The sequence below is a fragment of the Dromiciops gliroides genome, chromosome 3 (assembly GCF_019393635.1).
Source record: "Dromiciops gliroides isolate mDroGli1 chromosome 3, mDroGli1.pri, whole genome shotgun sequence".
NCBI classification, from domain to species: domain Eukaryota; kingdom Metazoa; phylum Chordata; class Mammalia; order Microbiotheria; family Microbiotheriidae; genus Dromiciops; species Dromiciops gliroides.
This window is the reverse complement of record NC_057863.1, coordinates 356,028,556-356,046,329: the sequence shown is the minus strand read 5'-3', so window position 1 is coordinate 356,046,329 and position 17,774 is coordinate 356,028,556.

Here is a 17,774-nt window from a genome sequence, read left to right as displayed (position 1 = left end):
ATTAAAAGCACTAGGTGATATCTCAAATGCTATTCATCCTGTTTCCTACTCAGTCTCCCTCCAAGACATATACACTGTTGGACAATCTGAGCTAAATGGGCTGCCCATTCAAATACATATCATAGTCTAGAGATAGTAGGCCTTCTGCAATACATCCACTTAGATTTTCCTCTGTAGGTAGTTAGGCCAAACACTGTGTAGGTCTCAGTTTCCTCACCTATAAAATAATAGAATTAGGTTAGACGGTTTCTGAGGACCCTCCTACCTCAAAATATATGATCCTGGTTCCCTTATCTGTAAAATAAGCTGGAGAAGGAAATAGTGAACCACTTCAGTATCTTTGCCAAGAAAACTCCAAATGAGGCCACAAAAAGTCAGACACAACTGAACAACAGTTTTGCATATTTGCTTTCCTGTTTCCAGTTTTATCTTTAAATATTTTCGGAATGATCAGATTTGCTTATTTCTTGCTAAGCTTTCTGTTAATTTTTCCCCCCTTATAGCTTCTAGCTGTTTTATGATGTTATTGTTCATAATCTTCTACCATCATCCTTTGTAAAATTTTTAAACAGATGAGTTTATGCTTTAAGCCGATGTTGCCTTTTGCTGCTATATCAGTCATTTTGAAAAAGATCTTAGGGCCATATCCTCATTTACAATTGAGGAACCTGAAGGGCAGAGAGGGTAAGCAATTTCCCCAAGGTCACTCACTCAGTAATTGACTGAACCAGGATTTAAATTAAGGTCCTTCGACTCCAAATTCAGCACTTTTCCCACTTTTCCATGCTGTCCATGGAGATCAGTTGTTTACTAGCTAAGGTGGGTTCTTTTGATCTCTTTGTTGTGGTGAATGATTTAAACTTCCAAAGGAAATGGTAATAATGTACTTAAGTGTCTATTCTTTTATCCATTTTCAATTTTTCAAGGTTAGTTTAATAGGTCATATAAGTTTTAATTGCATACTATATCTTCTAATTTGTATTCTTCAAATTCAGTATTAATTGTGATCTTTGCTCTAGTAAGTCCATGGTCTGACTGCCCCTGATTATAAGGCAATGAAATTACTGAAGTAGATGGTAGAAATGATAAGCTTTTTTTTTTTTTAAACAGGGCAATGAGGGTTAAGTGACTTCCCCAGGGCCACACAGCTAGTAAGTGTCAAGTGTCTAAGGCCATATTTGAATTCAGGTCCTCCTGAATCCAAGGCCAGTGCTTTATCCATTGTGCCACCTAGCTGCCCTCAATGATAAGCTTTTAAAAGATAAATGGACAGGGATAAAGAAACCCATCATTGACAGGTTTTCACTCTCAGTTAAGTCAATTTGCCATGCATTTCCCTTCTTGTGGAAACACAAAGTGTACCTCTGCACATGCTATTGCTTTTGGATCTCAAGAGCCCCCCACAGGGTGGAAGATCCAGTAAACCCTTCCTTAAGCAAGATCTTGAATGAATGTAAAGCATTTATTCTATGTCAAGTACTGAGTAAGTACTAAGAATACAAATACAAAAGGGAGACAGCCCCTGTGCTTTGGGAACTTATATTCCAATAAGGAAGACAACCTATTTTGGGGAGTGGTAGCGTAGGAAGGAAGTCACAGTCTGGGAAGTCACAAAGATTAAACAATAGGGTAGTACATTGGAATGCCCTTTCCAGAAACAGCCATTCAATTACACTCCAGAGCAAGAGGTGAAATTTAGGTGGGAGAAATAATAAGTATGGTGTGGTCTTCATCCAATACTTAACAATAATGAGGTAAAAGACCTCCACTTTCCTAATACCCTTATGCTCATGGTAAATAAATGCTATAAGCTGAGTTTCCAGAGGCAGAAATTACATTGGAAAGGCATGTGAAATAATAGCCAAATTTGAATTTAACGTTTCCTATACCTGAGCTCAACATAAAAGCACTGATTCTCCAAGGACCTAGGTTCAAATCTCCCCTCTGATGCTTACTACCTGGGTGACTTTGGGTAAGTCATTTAACCTCTCTGGATCTGTTTCTTCAACTGCAAAATGAAGGGTTTGGACTAGAAGATTTCTTCTGTCTACAGGTCTATGAACTATGACTTCTCAGAACTATGATTTCTTGACAGATATGGTGATGCTTTGTATGGTCATACGTGTATAGCCCATATCTGATTGTTTGCCACCTCAGGGAGGGGGGAGGGGAAGGAGGGAAAGAGGGTGTAAAAATTGGAACTCAAAACCATGAATAAAAATGTTTATTATAAAAAAATTAAAAATAAATAAAAATAAAGGGAGACTAAAAGTGACATTTAAAAAAGAACTATGATTTCTCCTTGCTTCTTCTTGTGTGGTGGGGTTGTGATTCAGCATGGTACTGAGAAGCAGGAAGGAGACAATTTATTTGGGTTCAATCATCTAGAAGACTTGGCAACCTTTTATAAGCCATTTGTTACATCATGTGTCCAACTCAATCCTGTTGTTGACTGAAGATGTCTCAGTAATCTTTTCTATTGCTACATAAAACACAGTAATAAAGCCAATAGTTGCCTCCCTCAATAGCTTTGCACCAAGAGCACCTCCCCTTTCCTCCACTAGCTGGGATTGCAAGACTCACAAATCTCCAGTTACTGTCCAGCAGAATAAAACACCCTAAATCTTTCCTCCTGGTTCTTAACTGGTTTGTGTTTGTTTTCAGATGCTGGCTGTGTAAAATATTATACATTTGATCAATGTTTTAACCTTCTTTCTGATATTTATTCAGCTCTGCTGAATACACTGCATTAAACTGAGCTCCAAGGATGGGAGAGTAAATCCACATTTCTTTCTGCTCTCTGGAGGCTTCATAATATTTCCCATTATCCGAGGTTACCGTTATAGTAGGATATTAATGAGTATTTTTCCTGCTGGAGTTTTCATTGCTTCTTCTCTTCCATACCTAAAAGAACACAGTTTTGAATTAACATAGGAACCAAGTTATAAATTCTTGCCTCATTTCCTCTGGTTCTTAATCCTTCTTTCAGTTTCATACTATTATACATAATATGATGCTCCCATCTGTCCATTTCTTTTGACCTCAACACTGATTATGAGATTAAACGCTCTGCTCTGTTGCTTTGCTTTCCTTGTAAATTATTTCTGGACACGTGTGGTATATTTTCTTTCTTCATATATAAGGTATAATTAGCCTAGGGATAAGGGAGATATGAGGGAAAGGTCGGTGCTGACCCAGGGAATAAACATTAACTTTCTTTGCAACAGGATGTTAGATGGGTGAGCATATTGAACAGCATGTCAGATGGGTTACTAACTATTCTATCTCTCCTGTACTGGAAGAAAGAAAATCACCTAGTTAGATGAACCCAGATGTGTGACAACAGCTTGTGTGTGTGTGTGTTACTTTGTGCTTAGCAAGATTCTTTAGAAGAAGTTACTTGGAAGGTCGTCTTCTATTTTTATTATCTGACATTTATTAAATGTTAGTGTTGTGTTAGGTGCTATATCAAACAGAAAGGATAACATGTTTCCTATCTAGTAGATTTACAGACCGGAATACTTTTTGAATATAGTTTTAGGATTGGTAACTCAATCCTATGTATTGTCAATATCTTAGAATTACAGGACTTAGGGCTAGACAGCAACCTCACCAGCCATCTGTTCTGACCCCTTCATTTTGTAGATGAGAAAACTAAAGTCCACAGAGAAGTGGCTTGTTCTAGGTCATGTGGAGCATAAACTTACAGCTAGAAGAGAACTTTGAAGGCACTTAAGTATCAGAAGCAGAATTTATTTCTTTATCTTGAGGTGCTTTTGAATTTCTTTTCCTGAGTATCCTGGGACTTTCCAGAGAACCTTTGCCTTAATAGTTTTTTGTTTGTTTGTTTGTTTGTTTGTTTTGTGGGGCTATGGGGGTTAAGTGACTTGCCCAGGGTCACACAACTAGCAAGTGTCAAGTGTCCAAGGCTGGATTTGAACTCAGGTACTCCTGAATCCAGGGCCGGTGCTTTATCCACTGCGCCACCTAGCCGCCCCCTGCCTTAATAGTTAATAACTAATGTGTATAGAGTGCCTTGTATGTGCCAGGCACTGTGCTAAGCATTTTACAAGTGTTATCTCATTTGATCCTCAAGACAACTCTGCCGAATAGATACTGTTATAATCCCCATTTGATGGTTTAGGAAATTGAGGCAAATTACTTGCCCAGAAACAAATAGATAGAAAAATCTGAACCTGATTTTGAACTCAGTCAGGTCTTTCAGACTCACTCCAAGTCTTTTTTTTTTGTTTTGTTTTGGTGAGGAAATTGGGATTAAGTGATTTGCCCAGGGTCACACAGCTAGTAAGTATTAAGGGTCTGAGGCTGGATTTGAACCCAGGTCCTCCTGACTCCAGAGCCAGTGCTCTGTCCACTGCGCCACCTAGCTGCCCCTCACTCCAAGTCTTGTACTCGTGGGATGGGAAGGGAGAGAACAAGAGAACTAGAATGACCAGTAAATAAACACTACTGAGTATAGCCTTTAACTACAAATGAATTCTAACATCTATGGATAGATTTCGCTATGTAAACATGTATATAGGATCTTTAGATAATTTAAAATATTTTTATTATTTAAATGTTTTCCAATTACATTAAAATTTTTATTCTTTCTTTCTTTCTTTCTTTCTTTCTTTCTTTCTTTCTTTCTTTCTTTCTTTCTTTCTTTCTTTCTTTCTTTCTTTCTTTAAGTGAGGCAATTGGGGTTAAGTGACTTGCCCAGGGTCACACAGCTAGTAAGTGTGTGTTAAGTGTCTGAGGCTTTATTCATTTTTTAAAATGTTGAGTTTCAACTTCTCTCCCTCCCTCCTGTCCTTTGAAAAATAAGCAATATGACCTCAATTATACATGTGAAATCATGTATAACTTATTTCCATATTATCTGTGTTGCAAAAGAACACACACATACACACAAACAATAAAAATAAAGTTAAAGGGGCAGCTAGGTGGTGCGGTGGATAGACCACTGGCCCTGGAGTCAGGAGGACCTGAATTCAAATCTGGCTTCAGACATTTGACACTTACTACCTGTGTGACCTTGGGCAAGTCACTTAACCCCAATTGCCTCACAAAAAAATTAAAAATTAAGTTACAAAAGCATGCTTCAATCTGTACTCAGAATTCATCAGTTCTCTCTCTCAAGGTGAGTAGCATTTTTCATCATGTGATTTCTAGATTCTTCAAGGATTCCAGCTCCGTTTGTCTAACTTTGCATGAAACTGCTCTTGTTTTTAGGATATTCCCTTGTCATAGTTAGGCTTATCGTTATTAATAAATACATGTGCACATATATACACACACAAAATAAACATACACATACATATACACATGTGTTTGTGTGTCTATGCATGTATATGTTTATACACACACAATACACACATGCTTACAAAATTATTGCCTGAATGGAACAGGCCTTCTGGGAGCAGTGAGGCCTGCAGCAGCCTTGTTATCTAGGGGCAGAAAAAGACCTGAACCCAGGTCATGATGAGGTCCAAAGATGAGTGGATGTCTGCTTGTATCTTTCCTGCAGGACTGTGACCATGTGATTTCTTTATGATTTGGTAAACCTCTGTCCTCAGCTTAAGGTATGTGTGTGACTTAGCCTCTCTAACACTACTAACATAGCCAGATTCCAGTAAGCACAGCCTTTTCTGTAAGCAGGGGAACATTGGTTCTGGCTGACAACAACTAGGTGTGTGTGTGTGTGTGTGTGTGTGTGTGTGTGTGGAGGGGCAACCTTAATTTTGTTTTCTTGTGTTAGCTGCTTTGCTTGGAACCTATCTTCTCCTCTCTTGATAGGGCTTCTGTCTTTCTTTGCCTCAGAGCCCAGACCCACAGTCCTGGTGGTTGTTGTTGAGTCATTTAGTCCAGTCTGATTCTATGTGGCCCCATGGACTTTGTCCATGGAATTTTCTTGGCAAAGATACTAGAGTGGTTTACAATTTATTTCCTTCTCGAGAATGTCCCTATTTTTACAGATGAGGAACTGAGGCAAACAGGATGTAAGTGACTTGCCCAGGGTCACACAGCTAGGAAATATCTGAGGCTGAATTTAAACTCAGGTCTTCCTGACTCCAGGTCTGGTGTTCTATCTACTGCCCCACCCAGTTGGCCAGACCAATAGTCAAAAAAAAAAAAAAAAAGGACTTGGGATTTTAAAAGGAATATGAATTTGGATTATGGTCAATGCTGTTTACCATATAACCTTTGGTCACTTATCCACATCATGCCATGGTTTCTCCATCTATAATGGTCCAGGGGTATTATGTTTGTCAAAATGTATAATAATAATGGTATAGGAAAGGTGCTAGATACCTCCATAGTGTGGGAATAGTTATTTACTGTAGTAACCTTGACTGTATTACTGTTTACCATTTGCACATTTACATAAGATTTGTTCAGAATGTAAACTCCTCATGCATTTTGACTTAATGCAATGATTTAGTTTGCATTGATGGTTGAAGATCAGTGATAATAATATTAGATTGAGGCAGCTTAGGAGAAGATTAGAGTTGGATAGGTAGATCATATTAATAATTGCTAGCTTTTAAGGTTTCTGAAGCACTTTACACAGGGTGTTTCATTTGATCCTCACAATAACCTTGTGAGGTAGGTACAGTTATGATCTCCATTTTGTAGATGAGGAAACTGAGGGAGGCAGAGGTTAAGTGACTTGTCCAGGGCCACACAGCTAGTAAGTAATTGAGGCAGGAATCAAACTCAGGTTTAGCACTCCATGCACTGACCCACCTAGCCGATGCCCAGGAAAACTCCTTTTTCTCTTTACCTCAGTTTCCTACAAATGTGAAATATCTGGCTTTATAAAGCTCAGAGACAACACTAGGGCAGCCTTTCTCATTTTACCCTGTGTTGACTCCAGATTTGTAGTCAGAGAGAACCTACAACCTTGTTCAACTTGTGTGACCTTGGGCAAGACCTTAAACTATCTGTCCTTCAGTTTCCTCTATAAAATGAGCCGATTAGACTTGATGATCTCTTGTCCCTTCTACCCCTCCCTCTGGGCCCCGTTTAATACTACAAAATGCAAAAACACCTACTAACATAACTAAATAATGAGCCTTCTCACTGATCCATGTATTTCCAGTCTCTTCCCCACTCCAATTCTTCCTGTACATATTGATATTTCCAAAGTCCGGGTCTGACCATGTTATTTCCTGGCTCATGAGATTGATTCCCCATTGACTCTAGGCTAAACTAAAAAGTCCTTCCAATGACATTTAAGCCCTTCATAATCTGGCTTCAGCCTGGGATTCTTTTCCATTGTTTCCCTATCTCACTCAACACCACTCTATTGGGTAGTCTCCATACACATATTCCTGACTTCAAATCTGGCCTTAGACACTTACTAGCTTGTGATCTTTGGCAAATCACTTAAGCTTGTTTGCCTCAGTTTCCTCATCTATAAAATGAGTTGGAGACAGACATGGCAAACCACCCTTGTATCTTCACCAAGAAAACCCCCAAAATGGGATCACAGAGTCAGACACAACTGAAAATGACTGGTTACAATACAATTAATTGTCCAGATGTGGGGAAATTAGAGAAGAGGTCAGTGGGATACTCCTGGAAAGAGCTCGGATTCTGGAGGAAGAGGAATGGATTGCAATCCTGTCTCTGACACTGATACCTAAGTGATCTTGGGCAATTATTACAACCTCCCTCAGTTTCCTTGTGTATAAGTTGAAGGGTTTGAAGTTAGTTGATCTCTAAGATTTTGTCCTACTCTAAATCATGTGATCCTAATTTTTTATTTATTAAGCTAGCTGGAATGGAAGTCCTCCCAGCACCAATATACTTCTAATAATCTAACAATAACATTTATGAAGCACTTTAAAAATTTACAAAGTTTTCCTTACAACCACCTTTTGAGGTTGCAAATGCAAGTACTTTCATCCCCATTCTACACACAAGAAAACTGAGGCTCAGAGAGATTTAATGACTTCTTCAGCATCCCTGGAAAATTATGAGATTTTAGACTTGGAAAGACCCTTGGAAGGAGATCATTTGGCCTTATCCTTTCATTTTACAGATGACGAAACCAAGGCCCAGAGGAATAAATTAACCAGCCCACACAGTCACACAGAGAACACATGGTAGAGTGAGATTTGAATCCAGGTCACTCCCCGCAGCAAGTCTAGTAGCATAGCCTGGTGTGACATGGAAAAGTTGAAAGTAATCACACACTCTTTGAAATAGGGTGAGGAAGGAATTATTCCAGGCAAATAGACAAGCATGCTGAACTTACTCATTTTACTATTAGTGTATTGCTGGGAGAAACCAAAACTACTAAGAAGACTGCTGTGAGTCAGTAAAGTATGCATTCTTGCTGAGAGAGCTTTATTCAGAGAGAGCAAATTAAATGCTTCATCTAAATGCTTGGTGTTGCTATTAGACGCACCCAAGTGTATGACTTGGGTATCCCTTTTTGCAAACTGTCTGCCTAAAACATACACATAGAGATCTACAGATATAAGATAGCTCTATACCCTTTTATAATTCATGAGATGATTTTATGCCTGCTTTCAGCTAAGACAGTATTCTGGACAAGTTGTAAATCCCTAAAACAAAACAAAACAAAACAAAACAAAACCCTAGGCTGGTAGGAAAAAATGCCAGCTGGTTTTTGGTGCTCTTATGGAAACTATTGTATAACAACAGACCCATTCATTCACTTGTTTAGTATTCATTAGCACTACTACCTGCTGGGCACTGTGCTAGACATCAGAAATAGGAATACTAAAATGAAAGAATGGTTGTCCTCAATGATCTTCAGTCTACTGGAGGAAAGCATAGATGAGTTAATACAGTAAATTCAGGAATATATAAGTTCAGGCAACTCTAGGGGGAGAAAAGTGGGATATTCAGAAAAGGTTTCATTTAGGAGGTGGCACTTGAGCTGGCCCAGAAATAGGTGGACCTGGAGTGAGGAAGATCTGAATTAAAATCCAATCTCAGACATTAACTAGTGGTTTGGCACTGGGCAAGTCACTTAACCTCTGTCTGCTTCAGTTTCCTCAACTATAAATTGGGAATAATCATAGCACCTATGTCCCAGGGTTGTTATATAAGGATCATATTATAAAGAGTTTTTAGGCTCTACATAAATGTTCATTCCCTATTTCCCCTTGATGGAAGCTAGAGATTTTAAGAGGTAGTGTAATCCCAAGATTTTTTGTTGTTCAGTTGTTTTCCGTCAGGTCTGACTCCAACCCCATTTAGGGCCTTCTTGGCAAAGATACTGGAGAGGTTCGCCATTTCCTTCTCCAGCTCATTTGACAGATGAGGAAACTGAGGCAAACAGAGTGAAGTGACTTGCCCAGGGTCACACAGCTAGTAAGTATCTGAGGCCAGATTTTAACTTAGGAAGAGGAGTGCCTGGCACTCTGCCTACCCAGCTGCCCTGTTATGGAGCACAGCATATGCAAAGATACAGAGGGAAAGAGAATGTTGTGTATGAAGAAGAGCAAGTTTTCAGTTTGACTGAAAATAGAATGTGTGAATTGGAATCATGTGAAATCAGTCTGGAAAAGACAGAATGTGAAGCTTTAATATACCAAACAAAAGTGTATATTTTACAATAGTTGCAATAGGGAGCCACTGAACCTTCATGAGCAGAGAAGAAAGATGATCAGACCTGAGTTTTAGGAATATCAGTCTGGTATTTCTGAGGAAGATTAATTGGATAGGATCATTGTGGCTATGGCTTGCTTCCAGGTAGAAAAAGCCACTTTGAAAGTGTGTGTGTGTGTGGGGGGGTTGGTTTCATCGCCAACTTAGTGACTACCACCTCCACCATGGCCTTCTATTTTGTTAGATTCTCTTTCTTGTTATTAAAATTATAGTAAGGAAGTAGGGGTGGGGAGGGGGCAATGGCTGTGTTTCAGCTTCTGTTTCTCTTGTTTAATTAAAATGAGGGTGATTCCCCTAGCCATTTTTTAAATCAAAACAATTTATGCAGGTAGATAGTGTGGCTTAGTTGAAAATGCAGTGAATTTGAAATGAGGAGATCTGAGTTCCAAGTTCCGGTTTTTTCATTTAATTACTAAGTGACCACAGGCACATCACTCAGTCTGTTTTCTCTATTTGTAAGGCACAGATCTGGATCATTATCTGTAATGATCCAGACTTAGTTGTAAGGTTCAAATAGATAATGGATGTGAACATAATTTGAAAAGTACAAAAAAAACCCCAACACTTAGAGAAATAGAAGTTGTAAATATACACATTTGTTACATGGACTTTTGGGTTGTTGTTTTTTGTTTTTTCAGTGGGTAGGGGTGGCCAGGAGGGTGAAGGAGAATAGAGAAGGAAGGAAAGAAGGAAGGAAGGAAGGAAGGAAGGAAGGAAGGAAGGAAGGAAGGAAGGAAGGAAGGAAGGAAGGAAGGAAGGAAGGAAGGAAGGAAGGAAGGAAGGGATGGAGGACTTTTTTCTTTAAGTGCAAAGAATAGAAAGAAGGCCAGAAAGAAGACAAATAAGCAGGACCAGTTTTGAAAACTACAGATTGAACTTATATACTTTAAGAGAAAACTAAGCTGGATGTAATAGAGCTACATTTTCACATACAATCCTTTCCCCCCCTGTTCTATGGTTATAGAAATGTTCATTTTATTTGGTGTTTTCTAAGCATAGGATTAATAAAAAAAGTAAAAAAAGAGAAGTCTAACTTGGTGCTATAATAAAGGAAATAAAAACAATAATAATAAATTTAGAAATTGCCCTAGGGAAGTGGGCAAGTGATTTTACAAGGCTGAATCTCTTGTCTCCTTTTCTCTGGTCAGGACTTTGGAGAATACAATTGTAATCGCACACCCGGCACACCGCCTCCCCCAAAGATTCAGTTTAGAGGCAGCAACAGGGCATGGGGGATATTCCTACTATCTGCAAGTATCCAGATGACAAGAGGTGAAAGTGGGCATCAGAAGAAGGGTCTTAGGGCAATAGGACCCTCAGACTGTGGGTTAGTGGAAATTTTCCCACCTGCTACTGGAGGACTAGGAAGCAGGGAAAGTACAGGAAGGATGCCCCAACAATATGATTATACATGGCAAAGCCCTGTTCCCCCACCTTTGGCTACTAAGTCAAACTGTGGGATTCAATCTAAGAATTCACTGCATGTTTACCTCCCATCCTTCCTCCAGATGTGCAGAGAAGTCAGGGCACATGAATGGGATGGAGGACCCATCAGACACAGTAACAGAAGTGGAATTATGAAGAAATAAGCTCTGTCCTAATCAAGGAGAATCTGTATTTTCAATTTAATTCCACCATGACCATCACTCTTTATGCCCAGAATAATAAAGAGGAGATAAGAAAATGTTGGAGGAAGGAGTAGCAGAATAATAAAACTGTTTTTCAAACAGGAGTGGGAGAAGGCTGGGATACATTTAAGGTTACACTTGGTCTTTCTAACTGAGTTGGATTGAGTAGTAATGGAAGTCTATGACCTAGGACCCCATGTCTATGCACAAATTCATCAGGCAGTTAGTCAACAAACATTTACTAAGCACCTACTATGTGCCAGGCACTGTGGTAAGGGCTGAGGATACAAAGAAAAGTTAAATGACAACCCCTGCTCTCAAGGAATGCTGAGTTTAATGGGGGAGCCAAGAGGCAAATAGCTATGTACAAACTATACATATTATTTACATATATATATATATGCATATATACATACATATATGTGTGTGTGTGTGTGTCATGGGGGAAATTGGTGGTGTGGGGGTCCTTAGGTAGTCCTCTTTTTTGTTTTTGCAGGGCAATGAGGGTTAAGTGACCTGCCCAGGGTCACACAGCTAGTGTCAAGTGTCTGAGGTTGGATTTGAACTCAGGGCCTCCTGAATCCAAGGCCAGTGCTTTATCCACTGTGCCACCTAGCTGCCCCCAGGTATTCCTCTTTAAAGAATTACACCTTCTTGCACACAAATCCAATTAGAATAAAATAATCTTTTATTTAGGCACTAGAGAAAGGAGACCAAGAGAAGAGTCAAGGACTTCTCTCAAGTGGAGATGGTTCAGAGACATGATTCTCTGAGATATCTATTTCCTTGAACAGGAGAAAGGCAAAAGCTTTTATAAATGGGGTGACTGGATGGGGTATCCACCTGACAATGGAAAGTTCCCTTTGGGGGTGGGGAAAGCTTGAATGAGAGTTTGTGGTCCAGACTTCTGGAATTATCTCTGTCCCCTAGCTCCGATCGGGCAATAGCCATATCTAATTTGCTTATCTCCCTTACTTGTTAGGTGTGTCAGTCCTAATAGCTTAGATTCCCAAGGAGAGTTACCCCAGACCCATGTCCTTTATTTTAGCCGGCCAGCTTAAAGGTTAATAGTCCCAAATTCCTTGATATATCCCAAGCCCATAACAAATGCACACGTGTGCACACACATGCACACACACATACATATGATAAATTTGAAGTGATTGGCAAAGGAAAGGAACTATATTTGTTCTTTACTAACCCTGAGAAGCTGGTCCAGGGTACCCCAATTTTGGCCAGAAATTGCTCCTTATCCTATGATGACAGCTAAAGTTTTGGTTTCATTTGGGACCTCAGGACATAAATTCAAATAAAAAGAGAAATTATTTTTACAACTTTAATTCTGCCTCTTTACTGGCTCCAGGAGCTTAATCCCTTAGGAACGAATCATTTATCTCCTGAGCGGGTCCTGAGAGTGAGACATTGAGGGGATTATTTTTATTTTTAGAGATTTCCATGGGGTACTCCAGGGTTGATCTAACTGCACATATACTGGTATAAGATACAAAAAAAAAGCACCAGATTATCAGCCTCTTCTCAAGCCTCTGCGTTTCTTATAGCTCTGACTTCCTGAGTTTGCTAGACAGAAGGGAACAAATGAAGAACCGTTTATATTTGCTGAGTCCAGACAGATGAAAGAAAAATCTTGATTTACTGGCTAGTGGCAGCTAGGTGGTACAGTGGATTGAGTACTGGGCCTGGAATCACAAAGACTGGAATTCAAATCCAGCCTCAAACACTTACTATCTGTGTGGTCCTGGGCAAGTCACTTAACCTCTCTGTCTGCCTCACTTTCCTTAACTGTAAAATGGTCATAATAATAGCATGTACCTCTTAGGGCTGGTGTGAGGATCAAATTAGATATTTGTAGATTGCTTATCACAGTAACTGGCACATAGTAGGTGATTAATAAATACTTGCCTCCTTCCATGAGCGACTCCTTTTTCTGCCCCAATTACTTTTTATATTACATCCACAATAAGGTAGAGGGAGAACAAGATACTTCTCCCATTTCTATGATGGAAATGTTATATTATCTATTTCTTGGATCCAGACTAGAACTGGAAAAGAGATAAGAGGTAGGGAGGAGAAGGAACAGGATTTATTCACTTTTCATTGTAAGGTACAGTATTCTGCTCCCTGGGAACAAAGGAGACAGACACACTGAACGAATGCTAGGAACTTTAATAGATCACTGAATCAGTGGGAACATCAATGGGGGGACTCCCTCTAACAATACAGATTGCAACCCTTCCATGCCTGAAATCTAGGAAGGGAGCTCAGGAACTTGCCTCCTGGGTCATCCCCTCACTAGTCTGCATACAACAGACAGAGTCCTTGCTTGATTGTAAATGTATGTAGGTCCCAACCATTACAGTGAAAGATTACTGCCAGGCTATATGGGAGACAGAGATTCTACTGTGTCCAACACCATGGCACGGTTCTTTTTTTGTTTGTTTTGTGAAGCAATTGGGGTTAAGTGACTTGCCCAGGGTCATACAGCTAGTAAGTGTCAAGGGTCTGAGGCTGGATTTGAACTCAGGTCCTCCTGAATCCAGGGCCAGTGCCTTATCCACTGCACCATTTAGCTGCCCCAGCACAGTTCTTATTTAAAAATGGTATTTTATTTTTTCCAATTACATGTAAAGACTCTTTTTAATATTCATTTTAAAAAATTTGAGTTCTAAATTTTCCCCCCCTTCCCCCCATGGCAAGCAATGTAATATATGTTATATATATGCTATCATATAAAACTGATTCCATATTATTCATGTTATGAAAGAAGAAACAGACCAAAAGGAAAAAAAAGCCATGAAAAAAATAAAGTAGAAAATAGTATGCTTCAATCTGCATGCAGACTCCATCATTTCTTTCTCTGGAGGTGGAGAGCATTTTCCATCATGAGTCCTTAGGAATTGTCTTAGATCAATGTATTGCTCTGAAAAGCTAGGTTATTCACAGTTGATTGAAGTGAAATATTGCCGTTACTGTGTACAGTGTTCTCCTGGTTCTGCTCACTTCACTTTGCTTCAGTTCATAGAAACCTCCCTAGGTTTCTCTGAAACCCCACATTGCACAATTCTAGACTTTATGGAGCTTTGGTCTTCTTTTTGCTCTACTTCAATGATATGGTCCCAGAGATGAATCAGCCCGACATTCTTATCTTTCCCCTATAGCAGGAGTTCTTAATATGTGGTGTGTGTGTGTGTGTGTGTGTGTGTGTGTGTAGTGGACTCTTTGTCATTCTGCTGAAGCCTATGAACCACTCCTCAGAATATTTTTAAATGTATAAGATTACAAAGAAAACCAATTGTATTGAAATATAGTCATCAAAATATTGTTTCAGTTCACTGACGTGGAAATATGTTTTCTATGACTTCATATGTATTATGGGTTATATTTCTTGCCTTCTCAGTGGGTGGGGGAAGGGTGGGAGAGAATTTGGAACAAAAACTTCAAAATTAAAAAAATTTGCCACTGTAAAAAAAAATAAAAGTTTCACACAGAAAAGTTCATCGATGCCAGGTTAAGAAACCTTATCCTATAGCTTGTAGATTCCAAAAAGGAGTTGGTATTCCCTTCTTTCCCCTTCTGTTGAGGGATATTGGGGGAGGGGAAAAGAAATGAGATTGACTGGAATTAAATTTTGATTGGCAAGTAGCACTGATATTTGGTGGTAAGGAAGGTGCAGAAGCAGCAAGTCTCCAAAAGAGATGAACACTTATCAGAAAGAACAGAGAGTCTATAAGTGGAGATGACAGAAAGTCAAAGGGCATTACCATTATGCCAAGTACCCCCAAGGGAAGGCCAGGTGCCAGGGGAGGCTATGGATGGTTATTCTGGCTCGACGTGAGCCAAGCTTCCATCCACATCACTTTCTGGGAGGATCACCTGATAAATAGATCATTCTGCTTCCAGATATTCTGGGTAAAAAGTCAATCCCTACCTAAGGTGGGGCTGACCAGTGGACAGATTTTCTCTCCTCACTATAAAAGCCCTCTTCTTTTGTCCTCACCCCTAGCAATAAAGCACAGTCTTCAGTCAAAGTATAGTTTCTTCCCAGGTCTCACTGATCTTCAAGACCTCTTTGAAGAGAGGGGCAGGGATCTTAGAAGTCATCCAGCTCAAGCCCTGCATTTTGTTAGTAAGGAAAGTGGGACTCAAAGATATGACACGACTTCTCCATAGCTCCATGGTGAGTCACTTGCAAAGCTAGGACTAGAACCCAGGTTTTCTGACATTATTAATTCAGTGCAAAAAGCATATGTTAAACATCTCTTATGTGAAAGACACCGTGGTAGATCCTAGAGAGATGTGTTTGTGTGTGTGTGCACGTGTGTATACATGGAGAGACAGAGACACAGAGGGAGAGAGGGAGAGACAGAGAGACAAAGAGAGACAGACACACAGAGACAGAGAGAGACAGAGAGAGACAGAGAGGGAGAGACAGAGACAGAAAGACACACACATAGAGAATGATCCCCTGCCCTCAATGAGCTTTACATTTTTGATCCACTACTTTCTGTCCATTTTGCTTTATGGGGAAATGAATTTAATTATATTTGACAAATATCAAACACTTCCTATGCATAAGGGATAGTATAAAGTATTGAGGGGATTGACAAGATGATTGAGTTCTGCCCCAGAGAAATCTGAGTCATTTATCTAAGGTCACCACAGAAAAATAATTGAATGGTTGGGTGATACAGTAGGAAAAACTCTCCTTTTGGAGTCATGGCAGCTAGGTTGGTTGGAATCCTGGCTTTGTCATTTACTACCTGTGTGACCTTGGGCAAGTCACTTCCCTTCTGAGTCTGTTTCCTAGTGCATAAAATGAAGGAGTTAAGATTAGTTTACCTCTATGGTCCCTTCCAGTTCTAACTCTAAAGCCAGGGTTCCTGACATACAATCTGAGGTTCTAGGTTTAGACTGACAGATTCTCATTGTGGGAAGAGCAAAGGACTGATAATCAGAATCACGCTTTAAAAATCCAGCCCAACTACTTATTAGCTATGTGGCAGAGGGCAAATCATTTTACCTGTTTGACTCTCAGTTTTTGAATATATAAAATGGTGTGATAATATCTGTACTATAATGATAGCTAGAATTTATATAGCACTTTAAGGTTTAAAAAGCACTTTACAGGGACAGCTAGGTGGCACAATGGATAGAGCACTGGCCCTGGAGTCAGGAGGACCTGAGTTCATATCCAACCTCAGACACTTAACACTTACTAGCTGTGTGATCCTGGGCAAGTTGCTTAACCTCAATTGCCTCACCAAAAAAAAAAAAAGCACTTTACACATATCTCATTTTGATGACAACTCTGGGAGATAGATGCTATTACTCACCCCATTTTACAGATGAGAAAACTAAGGCAGGTAAGTTAAATGACTCAGAAACCTGTTTTGAACTCAGGTTTTCCATACTCCAGGTTGAGTTCTGTATTTACAATACCATCCAAATGCCTCGTTGACTCTTGGGGAAATTCCTTTCCTCCTCAAAGCCTTGTTTATAGAGATAAACCAAGAAAAGATCCAAGCTATCTTTCCCCAATGACTATGGGATCCATACCTCTCCCAGTGGTATCATAGCCAAGTTCAGGAGATAGACTGGTACAACATTATATGTCAGAATGCAAACAATTCATAGAATTTCATCCATTAAGCTGGGTAGGAAGGGGAGGAAGATATTTGGTTTACTTCAGGAGAGCTGGTTGGCTTGGGACACAAACCTTCCTCCTTCTCTGTTTTGCCTCTCCTCCTCTCCCATTGTCCCCTCCTTACCTATATCTAAATGTTTCCTTCCTTAGTTCTTTCTAACTCAACACCATCTCTCTGGGAACACCTGTTCCCCACTCTCTTTCCCTAATACTAAAATTCCTCTCTGTCCTCAGCCTCATCAGAGCCCTTTCCTTCCCGCTGTCCATCCTTTGTCCACCAGAGGGAGCCCTTTGCCTACAGAAGAATGCCCGAGTCTTCTAAATCCTCATGGCCCAGTGGCCCAGGGTTTATTTTGGCCTCTCTTTCTGTACCCTGTAGGGCAGAGGAGATTGCTTCCCTTCGCCTCTTCCGAAGTTACTAACGCTTGGCTTTCGTGGTTTGACGCCTAGTTCAGCAGCTCAATCATCCCTCTGGTCGCGTGAGGGCCAGCTGTGCCCCTGTGTCATCCTGCTTCTGCGGGGCCCCTTGCATACCTGACATTCCCGGGGCTCCTTCCCGCCCTTCCACAACACTCCTCGGGCCGCCCTGCTTTTGCACCTCACTGTTTCCTCTAAGCGCCTACTTTCGCCCCCACCCTCTCCTATTCCCTGTGCAGCCACAGGTGTGTCGCCTTCTCCAGCACCCAGACTGTTAACTTTTATTTTTCCTTCTTTAGTATGATATTCCTTACAAATACACACACACACACACACACACACACACACACGTCCTTTTCACAACCCTCTTGATATACACACCCTTACACGTCCTTTACACAAGCCTTTTACACACA